This window comes from Lissotriton helveticus, chromosome 1_1 (genome assembly GCF_964261635.1).
Source record: "Lissotriton helveticus chromosome 1_1, aLisHel1.1, whole genome shotgun sequence".
NCBI classification, from domain to species: Eukaryota; Metazoa; Chordata; class Amphibia; order Caudata; family Salamandridae; genus Lissotriton; species Lissotriton helveticus.
In genome coordinates this window covers 1,914,648,896-1,914,666,979 of record NC_136057.1, presented here as the reverse complement: position 1 = coordinate 1,914,666,979, position 18,084 = coordinate 1,914,648,896, and the positions used below count along the sequence as shown (strand labels likewise).

General features: G+C 49.0%; 1 protein-coding gene across 1 annotated transcript in view; it reads right to left on the bottom strand.

Moving 5' to 3' along the window:
• SHCBP1L (SHC binding and spindle associated 1 like) overlaps positions 1–18,084 on the bottom strand; it is a 1,483,415-nt gene that overhangs the window by 790,042 nt on the left and 675,289 nt on the right. The gene's annotated exons all lie outside the window — the stretch shown is intronic.

Below are 18,084 nucleotides of genomic sequence, written 5' to 3'. Positions count from 1 at the left end.
TCTTGTTGCTCCTAGCCAATCCTAAACTTAACAGGACTCTTCTTGTCAAGTTTGTTGCCCATTGTGTCGGATTGTTCTTTTTCGCTCTCATTACCAAGTGTCCAAAAAGGTATGATCCATAACCCCTATTTGTCTGATAAATTCACCAGTGACTGGTGCTACATGTGGTGCTTACTTCAGGTCGAAAACGAAGGCTTTGAATTGGTAGTAGCAAACAGCCACCATGAAACAAAGGAATCGTCTGTGTTTTACATGTATTGGGATACTGAAAGAAGCATGCACCTGGTCTATATATGTTAAATATTCTCCCTGCTTATCTGAGATGAATAGAATCCTGAATGTTGCTATAAGCTCCTTGAACATCTAAATGAAGTAACTGAAAAACTGGATGTCATATAATTATACAATCGAGATTTATTGTGTCCATATATAGATAGCCCAGAGATGAGATGTCTGACAAAAGATGAACCGTATCATTGCTGTAAACTTCTTATGTGCAACTTTGTCAATAAAGTAAAAAAATAAAATATATATATATATATATATATATATATATATATATATATATATATTCTCCCTTCTTTTCTTCAAAAGAGATAGAATCTCATATGTGAAAACTTTGACTATTAAAGAAATTGTTGAGTTTTCTCATACCCAGTATTGATAGCCAGTACTCTGATTTTTGTTCAATATGAGGAAGAATCTTGGTTGAAATCCTTGGCATTTTTCTTATGTTGTGAATTCTTTGGCTATTGTGATATATCCATTAATAATTGTTGAAGTGTTAATGTTTCTCCTTTTTTGGTGGAGCAGATAGTGAATTTTCCATGAATTCTAGGGTGTGACCTAGATGGACAATGTCTAACATCCATAATTTACAACCAGTTTCTTCGAAAAAAGCACAATTCTGCCCCTGTCTGGCAAGTTTGCCATGGAGCAGGTTTCAACTGTGAAGTCAAGTTCTTCCCCCTTTCACATTGCATTCTGAGAAGTTTATCTTGGTCTCTGGCCATTTTTAGATAGGGACCTCTGCTGTGTCTATTCTCTAAGGTACTTACCATCTGATCCGTATGGTCTTTATGGGCTAAAAATGAACACTGATTAAAGGACGTTTCCAACTGACATCTGTAAGCCTTATAAGGCTGTCCAATCTGCAGAACATCAAAGGATCTAGATGTTTTTGCATCTATCAGTTGCAGCATTTTGTCGATTTTTGTCATCAAAAGGCATGTCTATGACTCAGGACTGGACCTCAGACCTGAACGTTGTGCTCTTTTATTATCCTTATCTTCAGATTACTGTTGCATTTCTCATTTGCCTGAAAGTACATGTTGAGGCATCCATAGCCGCATCAATCAAGCAAGCAGATGTCTGCTCTCTATCCTTAATAATTGCTTTGGCTTTGATCAGATCTTCTTCAGTGTATCACTGCATAGCTGACGAATCTTGCCATTAAAGCTGAATCATTGGCGATCATTACGGAGTCTGCAGCCAAGACATTAACCCTTTTTACTATAGATTTCCATTTACTCCCTTCCTTGACACTGGGCGAGGTACACAGGGTTGGAGGGTTTCTAGCTGTCTGCTCTACAGCAGCAGGTGTGACGGAATCAGTTTTGAATTGATTTAAAGTACAAGCCAGTGCAGAGTTTGTGGTATTGAATTTGTGGTATTGTATTTTGTTTTGGAATCAATATAGCACTTCTGGATGAGAAAACATCTCCTCACCAGTGGAGAATTCAGGAAATGCCTCTCGACAAAAGCTTTTTCGGTGGAGAATATCTAGGGTTAGGCTCGGTTCCGAGCTGGCCTCCTCAGGAATCACAAAACCTTCCCAATCGGAGTCTCTTGTACAGGTTACTGGGTTGTCTTGAGGAGATGCAGTAGCATCACTGTCATCATTGTAGTCATATGAATTGCATGCATCATCATGAGGCCCTGCTGCTCCTTGAGCCTCTTTATCTGTTGACATATCATCCGTGTCAGTAGACATTCTTATAGGAGAGTTAACACCTTTGGATGGCTATTTTTCCAGACATCTGTTTTTTTAGGAATGTTAATGGATGTTGGGTCCACTGGGACTACATTTTGAGGTAGAGGTGTAGATATCCCTTCTGTTAGACCTGGCACCTTGGCGTGAGTTTCCCTTCCACTTTTTGCTGATGTGCCTCAGATGTTTTTGCTGGTGTCTGCTGCTCAGGGCACTGCGCCACGGCCAATCCGTGCCGCAGTGCAAGTGCTCCCTATGTAAAGTGTAACTGTGATTGATGTCCATGATTGGTTCATTGGATTTACTGTCAGTCCCCAGTAAAGTGCACCAGGAGTGCCAGGACTTGTAAATACCAATACTGCTAGTGGGCCTGCAGCACTGGTTGCACCACCCACAGAAGCAGCCTTTTAAAATGTGTCTAGGGTCTGCCATTGCAGAACCTGCGTGCAGTCTGGTACTGTCATGCTGGCTGGGCAAGTGCACACACTTGCCAGCCCCTAAACCTTCCCTTAACTTCATATTAGTCACCCGTATGGTAGGCCCAAGGGCAGGGTACATTGTAAGTGTAAGGTAGGACATGCTCTGATGAGTGTGGCATGTCCTAATAGTGAATTACTGCCAAATTCGTTTTTCACTATTGTAAGGCTACCTGTTCCCTTTAGGCCAGATGGGCTGCTGGAATTATTACATTCTATAATCCCAGCAGGCTCAGGGAACATGGTAGAAAATGCCTGAACTCAGAATAATAAAATACTTCTTTTAGTAAAGTTTATTTTAATATCCTGTGTTTGCAAATGCTACTTTTAGAAAGTTAGCATTTGCTTGCCTAACCATTTCAGCCCGCCTCTGCTTGGATGTGTATCTGACTGTCTGGGTTGTGTGAGTGACAGGGCTGGGGGATGACAGGTGGTGAATGCAAGGATTACACCTTAGTGGGAGGTAGGAGTGCCCCTGGACTCTTAATCAGGCTGTGCTCTGCCACCACAATGCTGGCTCCGCCCCCCTGGGGAGCGACTGATGATTCAGCCTGCACCTGGCCCAGGAAGGTTGAAGCACTGTCATCAAGGTACTCCTGGCTGCCCCTGTCCACACAATGCTGGCTCCGCCTCCCTGTGGAGCGTCTGATGTGCCTGCCCTCACACTGAAAGCAGAAGCCAGAAGTACCCACAACAAGTGCTCAGAGACTGAAAGCCGTTATGCAAAGGCCCCCCTGGCCTGAGAAGACAAACGAAATGCTGTATAAAAGTAGGAGCCCTGCTCCTTGTAAATCAGAATCCTGTTTCCCCACAAAAAACCTCTGCCCGACTAGAAGGAGAAGACGACGCTGGAAGGACTGGCCTGCTGCTTGCCTTGCTGAGAAAGGAGAGGAGAAGACTTTTGAAAAGACTTTGCTGTCTTGTGCTAGAAACTTTCTCCAAGGGCTTGACTGAGCTTGCCCCCTGAACTAAACCCCAAAACCAGTGGGTTCATTGTGTCTTCGCTCGTGGCCATCTGCCAGCCGTGTGTGCCTCCCGCCAGAGTAAAACTGCGCCCCTCATCGCCCCCTCCTAGGGCTGTGGCACTCGGGAGCTCGCCTGCCCTTCACCCGTGAGAGACTCACTCCTTGGAGTCGCTCTCTTCCCCCGGGTCAGGCTGCCTGCTCCTCTGCCCCTGCCTGCCACTGGAGCGCGCTGGAGTGCTCTCACCCCTCCCGCCGGAATTTCCTCCAGGCCGGTGACCTAAGCCGGGACTGCAGGTGCCCTGCTGCCCCCGCTCGCCAACCCGAGGAGTTTACAGGCCGCGCCGCCCCCCTGTTGGGAGACCCCAGTACCATCTGTACCGGGGTCGTGGGCCGCGCCCACCTGTGTGCACCCACCTGCTGCAGACAAGACCCGGAGACACTGCCAGAGAAGAGTCTCTACAACTCGTCCCCCCAAGGAAGGAATTCAAACCGGGCTCGGGCCCACAACGTTTTATTTCCCCGTCAGCCTTCCCTGTGCCTTGGCCCAAGAGGCTCCTCTCATCGCCTCCCTGCAGCCAGGAGCCCCCACCTCTGGAAAAGGCCCGGGGCTCCTCCAGGCTCCTCTCATCGCCTGCTTGCTGCTCCGCAGCTCAGCCCCCACCTCCGTAAAAGGCCCAGGGTTTGTCAGGCCCCTCTCTGGTCTCCATTCCAAGCACACCGTGAGATGCGTGAGCATTGGTAGGGCCCGGGGTTTTCTTCCGTGTGGAGCACAGAGGAGCGCTGCGAAGCCCACAGAGGTGCTTGGGAGCGCCATACCTTCCAGGAACAGGGCAAGAGGCCCCAATTATTGCATAACTGGAACTGAGAGAACTGTTTAAGTGAATTGAACTGAAGAAGAAACATTTGAACGGTAACAAAGAGAACTTGCCTGTTTACAATCTTGTGGCTTACTTAAAAAACGTTATATTGGTCTTGTGATAAGTCTTACCTGCATACATATTTTTACATAAAGGAAAGTATTTTTATATATTCACAGCCTGGTGTCCATTTGTGGGGGGATTGGTACATTTTACTGTGTGTGTTATTACAAATGCTTAACTGAATAACGCCTGAAGAATAGCCTTGGCTGCTCACGCCACGCACCTAGAGGGTGAGCAAGGGTAATTCTAAGGGGTCATCCTTTGCCCTGACTTAGAGGAGAGGGTCCCTGCTTGTCACAAGTGAATACTTGCGCCAACCAGAGCCCCCCAATTCTAACACCTTCCGAATGAGATCCTGGCTACGATTGAGGGGCAGTCTATGGTGAACATCTTTAACAATGTCCTGCAGGCTATGCAACATTGCCAACTGTATTTGTACTATTGTGGTGTAGGTGCACCACCTAATTCCTCTCTTTTTATTCTTCTGGCTGACTAGGCTGCAGGCTATTCTACTTGTACTCTTCATCAGAGTCTACATACTGGATGTTGAGAACAGAAGGCTTAAGAGATTGCTCATCATTTTCCTGCTCACCTTCACCAAAGAAGGCTTCTATGTTATCAACATTGTACTCCTCTGAACATTTGTATCCCTCCAAGCCTGAAGAAGCTTCTTTGGAGGGAGCAATGGAATTGGAGGCATCATTGTTTAGGAACGACAAAAGACCGGCTCCAATGGCATTATTTCTGCAAATTCCGTTACTGATGTCTTTGATGGTGAAGTGTTCATTGTCAATGAAGAACAAGTTACTTACCTTCGGTAACTCTTTTTCTGGTGGATACAGATTCTGCCTGTGGATTCCTTACCTTGTGATTATCCCATGCGTCAGCAACATTCGGAAAATTCTTTCGTAGCTCGTCATGCCGACGTGGACGACGTCATAGAAGCACAGCATCGCGCCCGGCTCCGCTGATGTCACTGAATCCATAAAAGGACCCCGTCGGTGTGATGACATCAGTTCCGCCCTTTTTTCCGTGCCCTCGAGGCACACGGACGGACCGACAACAGTATATATACCCAATGTACACAGTACAAAATAATCAAGGTAACCCACACAGAGTGAAAACAATGCAATAGAGCAAAAAGAAACAAGACATTACTTTAAAAACAACATGCACAAAAGCAATAGCAACTGTTAAAGGTATACAAGGGTGGACAACGGGGAGGCGGTGGGTCAGTGAGGAATCCACAGGCAGATACTGCATCCACCAGAAAAAGTGTTTCCGAAGGTAAGTAACTTGTTCTTCTGATGGATACATCTGCCAGTGGATTCCTCACCTTGTGAATAGATTCCCACAGCAGTCCCGCTCCCGGAGGACTGTGTCCACCCTTCTATACCAAGAAGTCCTGAAGGACAGAATGAGAAAAAGGTCCATCCCTCCTCACCTCTGCATCTAAACAATAATGCTTTGCGAAAGTGTGGAGGGAGGTCCAAGTTGCCGCCCTGCAAATGTCCTCCACATGAATACCTCTAGACAAAGCAGATGTAGACGACTTTGCCCTAGTAGAAGGAGCTCTCAAACCTTCAGGAGGTTCCTTACTAGCCAGAGAGTAGCATATCTTGATACACAAGACAATCCATCTAGATAGCATGCGCTTGTGCACCGCTCTGCCTTCCTGCAGCCAACGAAACCCACGAAGAGTTGGTCATCAATACGGAACTCCCTGGTTCTATGAAAGGTAGAAGCTCACCGCCCTCTGAGGGTCCAGACGGTGAATTCTCTCCTCCTCCTTGAAAGGGTGAGGGGGAGGATAGAAGGTAGGGAGGGTAATGGACTGCCCCAGATGGAAGGGAAGTACCACCTTAGGCAGAAAAGCAGCCCTGGTCCTTAGAACCATTCTTTCAGCATGAATAGTCAAGAACAAGGGTTTTGAACTTGGAGCTTGAAGCTCACTTACCCTCCTTGCCGAGGTAATTGCAATCAAAAAGACTGTTTTAAAAGATAACAACCTCAAGGGACACCTGTGCAAGGGCTCAAATGGTGAACCCATTAAGAAAGTAAGGACAAGATTCAAGTCCCATTGAGGCACAATAACAGGAGTGGGCGGAAATGTATTCGTAAGACCATTTAAGAATCTTAAATCTAAAGGTGACTTAAATAAGGACGGCTGGTCCGGCAAGCATAGGAATGATGACAAAGCCGAAAGATGACCTTTCACTGTCGCTACAACAAATCCTTGCTGAGCCAAAGAGAATGCAAACTGAAGAATGTCAGACAAACGAGCCTTCAAGGGGTCAATGGACTTCTTTCCACACCATGAGACAAACTTGGACCACCTATAAAAATAGATAGACTTGGTGGAGTGCCACCTGGCTGATAAAATAACATCTACCACGTCAGGTGGGAGAGAAAAAGAATTCAGGTTGCCCCGTTCAATCTCCAGGCATGAAGGGGTAAGCTCTGGAGGTAGGGGTGTAGAACCTGCCCCTGCGACTGCGAAAGGAGGTCTGCCCTGAGAGGGAGACGGAGCGGCGGGCACCCTTCTTGGCCAATCTGGGGAGCTCAATATGACTTGGGCCCGGTCTTGGTGAATCCTCCTCAGAACCAGAGGAATCAAGGGTACGGGAGGAAAAGCGTAAAGGAGTTGTGAGCCCCAACTCAACTGAAACGCGTCCCCCAAAGCTCCCTGCATCGGATACTGGAGACTGCAGAATGACGGGCAGTGAGCGTTCTCGTGAGTGGCAAACAGGTCCACCTGAGGGCTTCCCCACGTCCGAAAAACGTGATGAACAACCTCTGGATGAAGCCTCCACTCGTGGTCGGCTGAGAACTGCCGACTGAGACGGTCTGCACGTACGTTCAGAACTCCTGCCAGATGATTTGCCATCAGACAAATCTGATGGTCCTGAACCCAGGACCAGAGACGCAGAGCCTCTCTGCAAAGGCAATGCGAACCCACTCCTCCCTGTTTGTTGACATACCACATCGCGGTCGTGTTGTCCGTCAGGACTTGAACCGACTGACCGCGAAGGGAAGAGAGGAAGGCCTTGAGCGCTAAACGTATCGCCAGCAATTCTAGAAGGTTGATGTGAAGCAACCTTTCCTCTGGAGACCAAAGACCCTTGATCTCCAGATCCCCCAGATGAGCACTCCACCCTATTGTGGATGCATCCGTTATCACTGTGGCCACTGATGGAGGCAGATGAAAGGGCTTTCCTTGAGACAGATTGCCTTCCACGCTCCACCAAGATAGATCCGCCGCAGCTTCTCTGGAGATCCTCACTGACTCCCTGAGATCTCCATTGTGCTGATACCACTGCCTGCAGAGACACCACTGGAGTGCCCTCATGTGCCAGCGTGCATGGTCGACCAAAGGAATACAGGAAGCCATCAGACCGAGCAGACGAAGGACCTTCAGGACTGGAACAACCGCTCCATTGTAAAATAAAGGAATCATTTTCTGTATGTCGAGAATCCTTTGTGAAGGACCAGTACCACACCTATGAACAGGTTGCGCTGAGAGGGCACCAGGTGAGATTTGGGCACGTTTATCGAGAAACCCAACCTGTACAACAACTGAGTTGTAATCTGCAGATGATGGAGCACCTTCTCTGGAGACTGTGCTTTGATCAGCCAGTCGGCCAGATAAGGGAATACTGGTATCCCCAACCTTCTGAGATAGGCCGCCACCACCGCCATCACCTTGGTGAAGACTCGAGATGCAGTAGTAAGACCAAACGGAAGAACCGCAAACTGGTAATGTTGCGATCCTACGTAAAACCGAGATACTTCCTGTGCGACTTCAGGATTGGAATGTGGAAATACGAATCCTGCAAGTCGATCGACACCATCCAGTCCTTTTGCTGCAGTGCTTGAAGAACCTGTGCAAGGGTGAGCATCTTGAACTTCTCTTGCTTCTCTTGGTTCAAGATCCTGAGGTCCAGGATTGGACAAAGTCTGCCATCCTTCTTGGGTATCAAGAAATACCGGGAGTAGCATCCCTGACCCCTTTCCTGCTCCTGAACCGCCTCCATCGCACCTTTTCTCAGTAACGCCAGGACTTCCTCCTGTAGGAGAAGTAGGTGGTCTTTCGAGCAAAAACCTTGACAAGGAGGGTAATTTGGAGGAAATTCCCGAAAGGGAAGAGCATACCCATTTTCTACAAGATTGAAAACCCAAGGGTCTGCTGTGACCGATTCCCAATCCTGTAGAAAATGAGTAAGCCGATCCCCTACAGGACCAACATGATCCGGAATGGGGGATCTAGGGCTGCTTTGCTGTGGCAGGAAGGGGGTGGGGTGGAAAGAGGAAGAGGAAGAGGAAGAGGACTAAGAGGAAGCCTGACGTCCTCGACCACGGGTCCTGTTCCTGCCCCTGTACGATTTGTACAGGGAATTCTGCTGCTGCTGCTGCTGTTGTGGCTGCTTGTAAGAACGAAAGGAAGACCTTTCAAAACCTCTGAATCTCTTATTTGAAGATCCCCTGGTTTGTAGGCTTAGAGACCTAGCTGTCGTCTTGCTGCCTTTGAATCTTTCCAAGGCCGCATCAGCCTTATTGCCAAACAGACCCGATCCATCAAAAGGAAGATCTATCAAAGTCGCCTGTACATCAGGAGAAAATTCAGAAGACTTCAGCCAAGCCGCCCTTCTTGTGGCAACAGAAGAACCCATGACCCTTGCACAGAGTCAGCCGTATCCAAACCGCTCTGTATTACCTGACGAGCGGCAGCCTGTGTGTCAGCTAGAACCTCACTGAAGTTCTGCCTATCCTCTACAGGTAATTTTGTGACCAACTGCTTCGCAGAATCCATAAGAGCGTGGATATAACGACCCGGAAGGCATGTCGCATTCATAGATTTTAAAGCCATGCTGGCCGATGAGAAAACCTTCTTTGCTGATTGGTCCAATTTCTTTGATTCCCTATCACTTGGAACCTTGGGAAAGGCACCAGTAGATTTTTTGGAGCAGGTTGCCTGAATCACCAGACTCTCTGGAGATGGATGTGAAGCCAAAAATTCCGGATCCCCAGGAGCAACCCTATATCTCCTTGCCACAGTCCTTGATACTGCAGGAGAAGAAAAGGGCTTACGCCATATCTCCAAAACTGGCTCAGTAATAGCCTCGTTAAATGGTTCTACAACTGAAGAAGGGGAATGAATCACCTCCGCTAAGATGTTAGATTTAAACTCTGCAGTAGGCAAACTCAAATCCAAAAGCTCAGCCGCTTTTCTAATGACCGGGTGATACGGTACAACATCCTTTGAAGGAGCATCAGAAGTCGAAGAAACCTCCCACTCCGGAGATAATTCTAATCCACTTGCCTCTTTAAGCTCTTCAAAAAAGTCTTCAGACTCTTGTAATTCTCCTTCCTCCATCTACTCTGCTCGATACCTTTGCTCCTCCAAAAGCCTTTGAGCCTCACGCCTAGACCTCATTCTCGGGATCTGCGTTGATGGAGCTATAACCGACTCTGATGGAGCCGGAGCCGGCATCGAGCTCGGATCCGGAGGAACAGTCTGGAACGTACGAGGTTGTGACTGAACCGGAGCTGGAGAAGATGGAATCGGCGTTGAAGACCTCGGCACTGGGAAGTTCCAAGAAGGCGTCACCGGCATAAAAGGCAAAAACTATGCCTGTGCATAAGCCTGTGGAACACCAAGATTATAGGCCATTGGACTCATGGGACCAGAAGGTGCTCCAAAGGGGTACCTGGCTCGTGAGAAGACGTCGTACATCGCATTCAAATAATGCGTAGGGTCTTGCCCCGGGCCTGGAAAGGGAGGGTATGGATCCATAGGCCGCTCCTGTCGTGGCACAATAGAAGTGAGGTCAACCAGACCCGAGGGCGGATCCATCGGCGTCAAAGACCCTTCAGGTAATGGAGCTTCAACCTCCTCTCGAGATGGAGAGTGGGACGGCGCCGGAGAAGGATTTGAGACCGGCGCCGGGGAATGATCCGGAGAAGCCTCAGGAGAAGGCTAACCTAGCGACGCGGGAATCGATGGAACAGGAGAAGGAGAGACAGAGTCCTTCTGATGTCGATGCTTCGGAGACTTCAACTTTGGATCCGACTCTCTTCCAGAGTGACGTCTCGACCCATGCTTCTTCTTCTTATGCTTCTTCTTAGATCGAGAAGCATGTTCCAAAGTCAACCTCAATCTCGAACGGGATCTCGAACGTCTCCTACCTCTCTTCTCCTTTATTTTTGCTACAAGTAGCTTCGCCTCTTTCTCGAAGCGCTTTTGGGTTCATTTTTTTACAGCTGGAGCATCCTTGGACATCGTGGTCAGATGAAAGGCACTAAACGCAGTCCTTGTGCGGATCCGTGATAGACATCAACTTCTCGAATGCCCCACAGGACTTGAAGCCTGATTTCCTCGATGACATGGCAAAAGGAAACAATCTCGAAACAAGTAACTAACAAAGTAACACACGATCTACTGTTGATCCCAAGAAAAAAAGTTAGCGTCGACGACGTGGAAAAAAGGGAACTGATCTCATCACGTCGACGGGGTCCTTTTATGGATTCAGTGACGTCAGTGGAGCCACGCGCGATGCCGTGCTTCTGTGACGTTGTCGGCGTGACGAGCCACGAAATAATTTTCCGATTTTGCTGACGCAGGGGATATTCACAAGGTGAGGAATCCACTGACAGATGTATCCATCAGAAAGCCTTTGTAGTCTCTGTGACAGTGAAGGAGTATCGTCAACGAAAATTTCTTCATGTTCGACTATGGTATTGACATGGTCGTCGATGAGAACATCTTTGCTGTCGACTTTGGTGTTGTCCCTTTTTAATTCATCACTGCAGACAGCACTGACGGTAATGGCATTTCTTCAATCACCTTTGACTTTTTAGCCAAGTGTTTCTCAGGTGACTCCACTCTTCTTTTGGTATTGTAAATACTTTCCAGCAAGGTCACTTCCCTCTGAGGAGGCAGTGGTTAGTGCCAGGGATGTGCAGATACAAAATGTGCTTTAGTGTAATGACCAAAAAACCACTGGGTCTGGGCTCCCACCGGCATTGCTTGCCACAAGCATATAATGAACAAACACAGTGCAAATGCCGCAAAATTCAAAACTGAAAACTTATTTGTATAAACATACGACTTGAACGATATGTTTATTGAATAAATCAAAACTGGTTTTTTTATAACTTTTTCAATTTTTCACTTCTATTTTGATAGTGACTCACACAAATTTGGTACAAATATTAAAACATCTGGAGTGCACAAAAAACGTTATTTACAGTGATTATAAACTCATTAAGTAACAGTCAATCCTCATTCATACCTCACTCATCCCGTCACAAAACAACAATTAACAATGAAAACATAAATGATTCAATACATGCTGTAAACATGAACAGCAAAGAAAGCCAATGTTGATTTCACAGTAAATTTGATGTGAATTAATATTTCTGTGGCAATTGTAAATAGACCAATTTTGGCTATTGAAAGGTCTACGCGTTTCGAACTAACATAACTGTGTAGTTCTCATCAGGACCGATCTTGCACTTGGCTACAAGAAGCTGGGAAGTTCAGTAAAAGATTGATTTCAAGCTGTGGCAAGGCGTTTAAATTCAGCCCGTCCCGCCTGTCTCTGCTGGCAAGTCGGGCGCCTGCGTTTATTTGGAGACGGATTGCCGGTGTCGATAAATGAGCTCTGTCGGCGTTTAGTGCGCAGTGTACTTGTGGAAGGAAGCGTTCTCCTGTTGTCGATCAGTACGTCAGGAGATCTTCATGCGAGCCCATCTTGCATCAAAGCCGTCCAAAACGCTGCACTGGGTGTTTGCACTTCCAGGAAGTGCAAACACCCAGTGCAGCGTTTTGGACGGCTTTGTGTTTGTTCATTAGTGTAATGACAGCAATGTTGTATGAAAAGCACAACCATAATTTAGTGCTATAATTTAGCGCAAACTGCATCTGACGTTAATTTTTGGCACAAAGATGCATTTAAACAAGAGCGCTGCATGTAACAGCCGCTTACATTCTCTTGTTCCTGTGCGTTTGCTCGCAATTCATTTTTTGTGAATTTGGCCAATCGGAGTAACAAATGCCACATAATTGCACAAGTTGTGTAATTGCGTAGTTTGAGTAATTACACATAACAAGAGTAAAACGACATTTCCAAAATTATGCCAGAGTAATTTGGATTTTGCTTAGACCTACTTTGCGGCTAACCTGATTTCTGACCCTTGCAGCAGCTTCAGAGGGTCTCAATGGCAGCTTGGAAGTCTTTTTGTCAGAGTGAGGCTTTTCAGACTTTCTGCTACAAAATGGCCAAGGCTACTCTGCTTTCTCTTTTAAAGTCTTTGTTGAGAAAGTCATGCTGATACTGCATTTCATCAGGTTGTGTCTGCGATGGAAGAAGCAGAGGCATTTAGAATGCGGACGAGCCAAGTAGATCTGCTCAGGATCTAGCAGGACCGATGCACTCTTCTGTCTCTCACCACCTCTACTAAATACCACATTCAGAAAATTGAGGGCCAGTGGTAGAAATTAAGAAAGGAGATTGGGGAGGAGGAGCTTGGCGGGCATCCGTGATGGCCGCGTGAGCACAGCGCTCTCCGGACCCCCGCCACTCCCGGCATAATATCCTGAACATATCCTGATTCTTCACGAGGATTTGTGTAGAAGACACTGGGCTGATCTTCCTATGGTTTTTGGATTTTGATTCGGACCGGGGGCACCGAAGATACGACGACTCGAACTTTCGGGGTCCGCCCTGGAGGTGCGCCCGGGTCTGGGTGAGGCACTGTGGCCGTGTCTGAGTTGAACAACAGCGGCTGGGGGATTCGACTTGTGGGTCCCCCTCTTAAGTTTCGGTTTTGATTCTGCCTCAGACTGCGACGTCTGGCAGAGGAGTCTGGCCCTTGCTGGGTCCAGCGGCACGAGACTGCTGTTGTGCCTTTGGCTTGCTTATTGTCCTTCCGGGCTGGCTCATGCCTAGAGGTACCCTCGCCGCTGCTTTTTGGCTACAACGCCTTCCTCTCCTGTGGCCATTTTCACCTGATCGAGTGAGTCCCCTGGGACGCGGTCTCCAACATGGCGGGCAGAGGGGACCGAGAGACTCGGAAGACCAAAACGCCCCTTCGCGGGGGCCCGGTCCAGTCTAACGTCATGGACCGGTACACCCATTCGAAGGGGTCCCCTGGAACCGCCTTGCCTGGCCCGAGTGCAGTTGACCATACTGTGGAAGCGTTGACGGAGCCGTCCTTGCAGGAAATCATGGGCGCCATTTCTGGCATGAAGGAAACAATAGGTCAACAGTATGAAGCTTTGGCCCACAAAATCGACACCGTGGCCATTGATGTGAACTTGATTCGGGCCGACCTATCTAAAACCAATGAGAAGGTGAAGTCATTGGATCTCAAGTCATCCAGCCTCACGACCGACGTCTCGGAGATACAGACGGAGATTGGCAATCTCCGAAGGGTGAACGATTTCATGACCCGGCGCTTGGAGGACTTTGAAAACAGAGCACGTCGTTGTAACGTGCGTGTGGTTGGCGTTCCGGAAAATCCGGACCCGCATTCTGTCGATCTCCTGGTCGAGGACCTGATACAGAACTACCTCTCTCCGTCTGGGTTGAGTAAATTCTTCGCAGTGGAACGTGCCCATCGTGTTCCGGGAGGCCAGGGCAAGCCGGGCGCCCCGCCGAGGCCTATTGTTGTGAAACTCTTTCACTATAGAGACCGGGACGCTATCCTGCAGGCATCGCGAGTGAAGGGCCCGGTGGCCTTTGAGAATGCCACGGTGAACTTCTACCCGGACTTTTCTCAATTGGTGCAGAAACAGCGTATGGGCTTCCGTGGAGTCAAGAAGCGTCTCCGGGACTTGGGACTGCGCTACGCTATGCTTTTTCCAACCAGGCTGCGAGTTGAATACAATGAACGGACCCTTTTCTTTGATCGGCCTGATTCCGTGAATGACTGGCTGGACTCTCTGCCGGACCGACCTCCTGAGACTGAGCCCGCCGAACACCTGGGTGGTGCCGAGGGTGGTATAGAGAGCTGAACTTATTGTCTATGCCCCGGTCTCTGTGCCACGTAACTTCTTCAGGGATTTTATGCCTAAGTGCCTCTATTTTCTGTGTGTTTTCCTCCTTCTTTATCTTGATCGGGGTGGCGGGTGGGACAGGGCCTTTCCTCCTCCGGGGTCTTTTTGTAGAATGGGGGTTCTTGGGCGACAGGCACACTGCATGTTGGGGTGGCTTTTTAGCTTCTTGCAGGGGTGCAGGGTGGGGGGTGTTTTCTTGGTCATTGGGGGGTGGGTTGATGGGAAGTTTGATGTTTGTGTTTTGTTTTTTCAAGGCGATTCTAGCTTGCTAATGGTGTTTTCGATGTCATGCTCATTGGGGGAGGTTTCCGGCATCACTGTGTGGGATGGGGGGTAGCGGGTTGAGGTTTATTTCGTGGAATGTCAATGGTCTGGGGGATCGTATAAAACGGGGTGTGGTGTTGCGATGTCTACGACGTTTGTCTCCTGATATTGTCTTTCTGCAGGAGACTCATCTAGTGGGCAATCTTTGTCGTGCAATGAACAGGTGGGGCTATCGCCTCGTCGCACATTCGGGGTTTACCACGGGTTCCAGGGGGGTGGGTATCCTTGTCCGGGCTTCCCTCCCCCTGGCAATTGATGATGTGATTCTTGATGATCGGGGGCGTTACGCCGTCCTCGTGGGACGCTATGAGGGTCGGACCCTTTCCCTGTTTACCGTTTATGTGCCCCCCGGTGTACAGACCTCTACCTTTTCCGATTTGGGCCGAGTGTTGTTGAGCCTCCCAGATAGTACTCTTTTCATTGCAGGTGACTTTAACTCTGTGTTCTCCGGTCTACATGATCGTCACCCCCCTAGGGACACTCCTTCGGCCCAACAATGGCTGGGTGGGTTCCTGGATACTTTTGGTTTAGTGGATTGTTGGAGACTTATGCACCCTACTCAGCTTCAATACACTTTCCATTCCGGGGCCCATGGGAGTCTGTCTAGACTGGATTATTTCCTGATGCCTGCGGCGCAGTCGTCTGCTGTTCGGGAGATTAGACACCTCCCCCGGGGCATCTCCGACCATTCTCCGCTTTGGCTTTGTTTTGAGGTGGGGGTGGAGGCGGCGGGCCGGGTGGCTCCCATCAACCCATGGTATCTGACCTCCCCCGAGACCCGTGGTCTCTTGATCAAGTCGTTGGACAATTATTTTTTAGACAACGAGGGGTCCGTCTCCTCTGCGGTGTCCCTATGGGAGGCCTTTAAGACAGTGATCCGCGGGCAGGCCCTTTCCCTTATTGCTGAATCCAAAAAGGCGAGAAATCGGGAGGTGGTGGAACTCGAGAGGGAAATTGTTGGGATAGAGGCTGACTTGGAATCGGCTGTAACTCCTGATAAACTCCACGCCTTGGGTCTGAAACAATTTGCGTATAGGTCTCTGGTTACGGACGCGGCTAAAATGATGTTTCGGGAGCAACATGGTCGTTTGTATGATGTGGGGGACAAAGCGGGTAAATTGCTGGCGTGGTTGGACAAGAAGGAGAGGGCGAATCGTGTGGTGCCGGTGATTCAGACCCTGAATGGTGTGAGAGTGACTGACCCGGTGGGAATAGTGGACTGTTTTGCGGACTATTTACGTGTGGTTTATTCCCCTGTGTCTGACCGGGATGTGGATGACTCTCGCCTCTTGTTGCGTGATATAGCTCTGCCCTGTGTCTCCGATTTAGACCGAGTCTTTTTGGACTCCCCTTTTTCCACGGACGAGATAGCGACTCCATTCGCTCACTCCGTTCGGGCAAGGCTTTGGGCCCGAATGGATTGCCGATTGAGTTGTTCAAGATAAGTCCTGACAGGGTAGCGCCCTATCTTCGTACCATGTTTTTGGAGTCCCGGGAGCGGGGTATTCTCCCATATGATCAGCGTCTGGCTACGATCGTTCTTATTCCTAAAGAAGGTAAACCCCGGGACCTTTGTTCGTCTTATAGGCCCATTTCCCTGTTGAATGTTGAGCCCAAGGTTCTGGCTAAGCTCCTGGCTACCCGCCTCCTGACGGTTATTAGCAGTTTGATTCATCCAGACCAATCCGTATTTATCCCGCATCGTAACACGGCTCTTAATCTGCGTCGTCTCCACGGAGCCATTGCGAGGGCGGGGCTTCTGACGGAGCCGGCCATTTTGGCTTCGCTGGATGCCTCGATGGCCTTTGATACGATAGAGTGGCCCTATCTTTGGGCGGCTCTTGAGAAATTTGGTTTCGGTCCTGGGTTTATTGGTTGGGTGAAGTTGTTATACGCCGAACCCTTGGCGCAGGTTGTGGTTAACGGTCGAGTTTCTGTTCCCTTTGGCCTTGGTAGGGGGACCAGACAGGGGTGCCCCTTGTCTCCTCTACTTTTTGCTCTTGCTTTGGAGCCGTTGGCTGCGTGGCTTCGATGGGAACCTTCACTCAAAGGGATCCGTTGGTCACCAGATTTTGAGGATTGCGTCTCGCTTTACGCGGATGACATTCTTCTTTACCTTACTTCCCCGCGCAAATCTTTAAATGTCCTATTTGACGTTCTCACTTCGTTTGGCGCTAACTCTGGTCTGGTTATTAATTGGGCTAAGTCCTGTGTGTATGTTCTTTCGGGTGTTCTGCCCCCGTTGCCGGATAGATTTCCTATCCAGGTTGTCCAGTCCGGCTTAAAATATTTGGGGATCTTTATTACGCTGGACGCCTCACTCCGGTTTGAATGTAATCTCCTCCCCCCCCTTCTTAGACTGCGACTGGATGTGGCCCGCTGGCGTAAGTTACCCCTGTCTCCTCTGGGCAGGGCTGCCCTTTTCAAAATGATGTCTTTGCCACGATTCCTATACGCACTTCAGAATTCCTATGATGACGTTCCCGCTACCTATTTCCGAGAGATTGAGAGTCTCCAAAGGCAATTGATTTGGGACGGGCGTCCACGTATCGCCCTTGCGAAACTTACCATCCCTTGGTATGACGGGGGCATGGCGCTCCCTGATATCAAAAGATATTATTGGGCTACCCAACTGTCTGCCATTAACCACGCAATGTATTCCCCGGGTCGGGATCCGGCCTTTGAAATGGATAGACTCCAGCTACCGGGAGGGGATTTTAATAGAGCGCTTTATTCCAAGTCGGCTGGGCGCCATCTTACGGACCCGTCCAGGATTGCAGTCAGTGTGTGGCGCGCCGCGAATGTGAGTCTGGGATGGGAGAATCGGCTGACACTGGCGACTCCGCTTTATGCTTCTGAGCGTTTGGGATGTCTCTGGTCTACTAAGGGCTTTGACCGCTGGGATATGATTGGAATATGTAGAGTGGGAGATGTCTGTGTGAACGGTAGAGTGAAGTCCTTCGAGGCCCTTCGGACCGAATATGACTTGAGTGATAGGGAATTTTTTCGGTATCTGCAGGTTCGCCATGCCCTGGCCTCTGTTCTGACTCCTGGTGTGGCCCTCCCCGAGTCCTCCCCCCTCGAGGATCGCATTCTGGATGGCCACCTTCCCGATAGCACTATCTCCCTGATTTACAAGAAGCTGATTAGTAATCGCGCCGACTTACTTGTCCGACTTAGGGAGGTTTGGGTCGGCGACGGGCTGGAATTAGATGACGAGGATTGGCAGTCGGCACTCTCTTCTCCGAAAGAGGTCGCCATCCCTGCCCGTCTCCGTTTGGTTCAGCTTAAGATCCTCCACCGGGTGTATGTTACGGGTCCGCGTCTGGTTGTGATGGGTTTTTCCCCG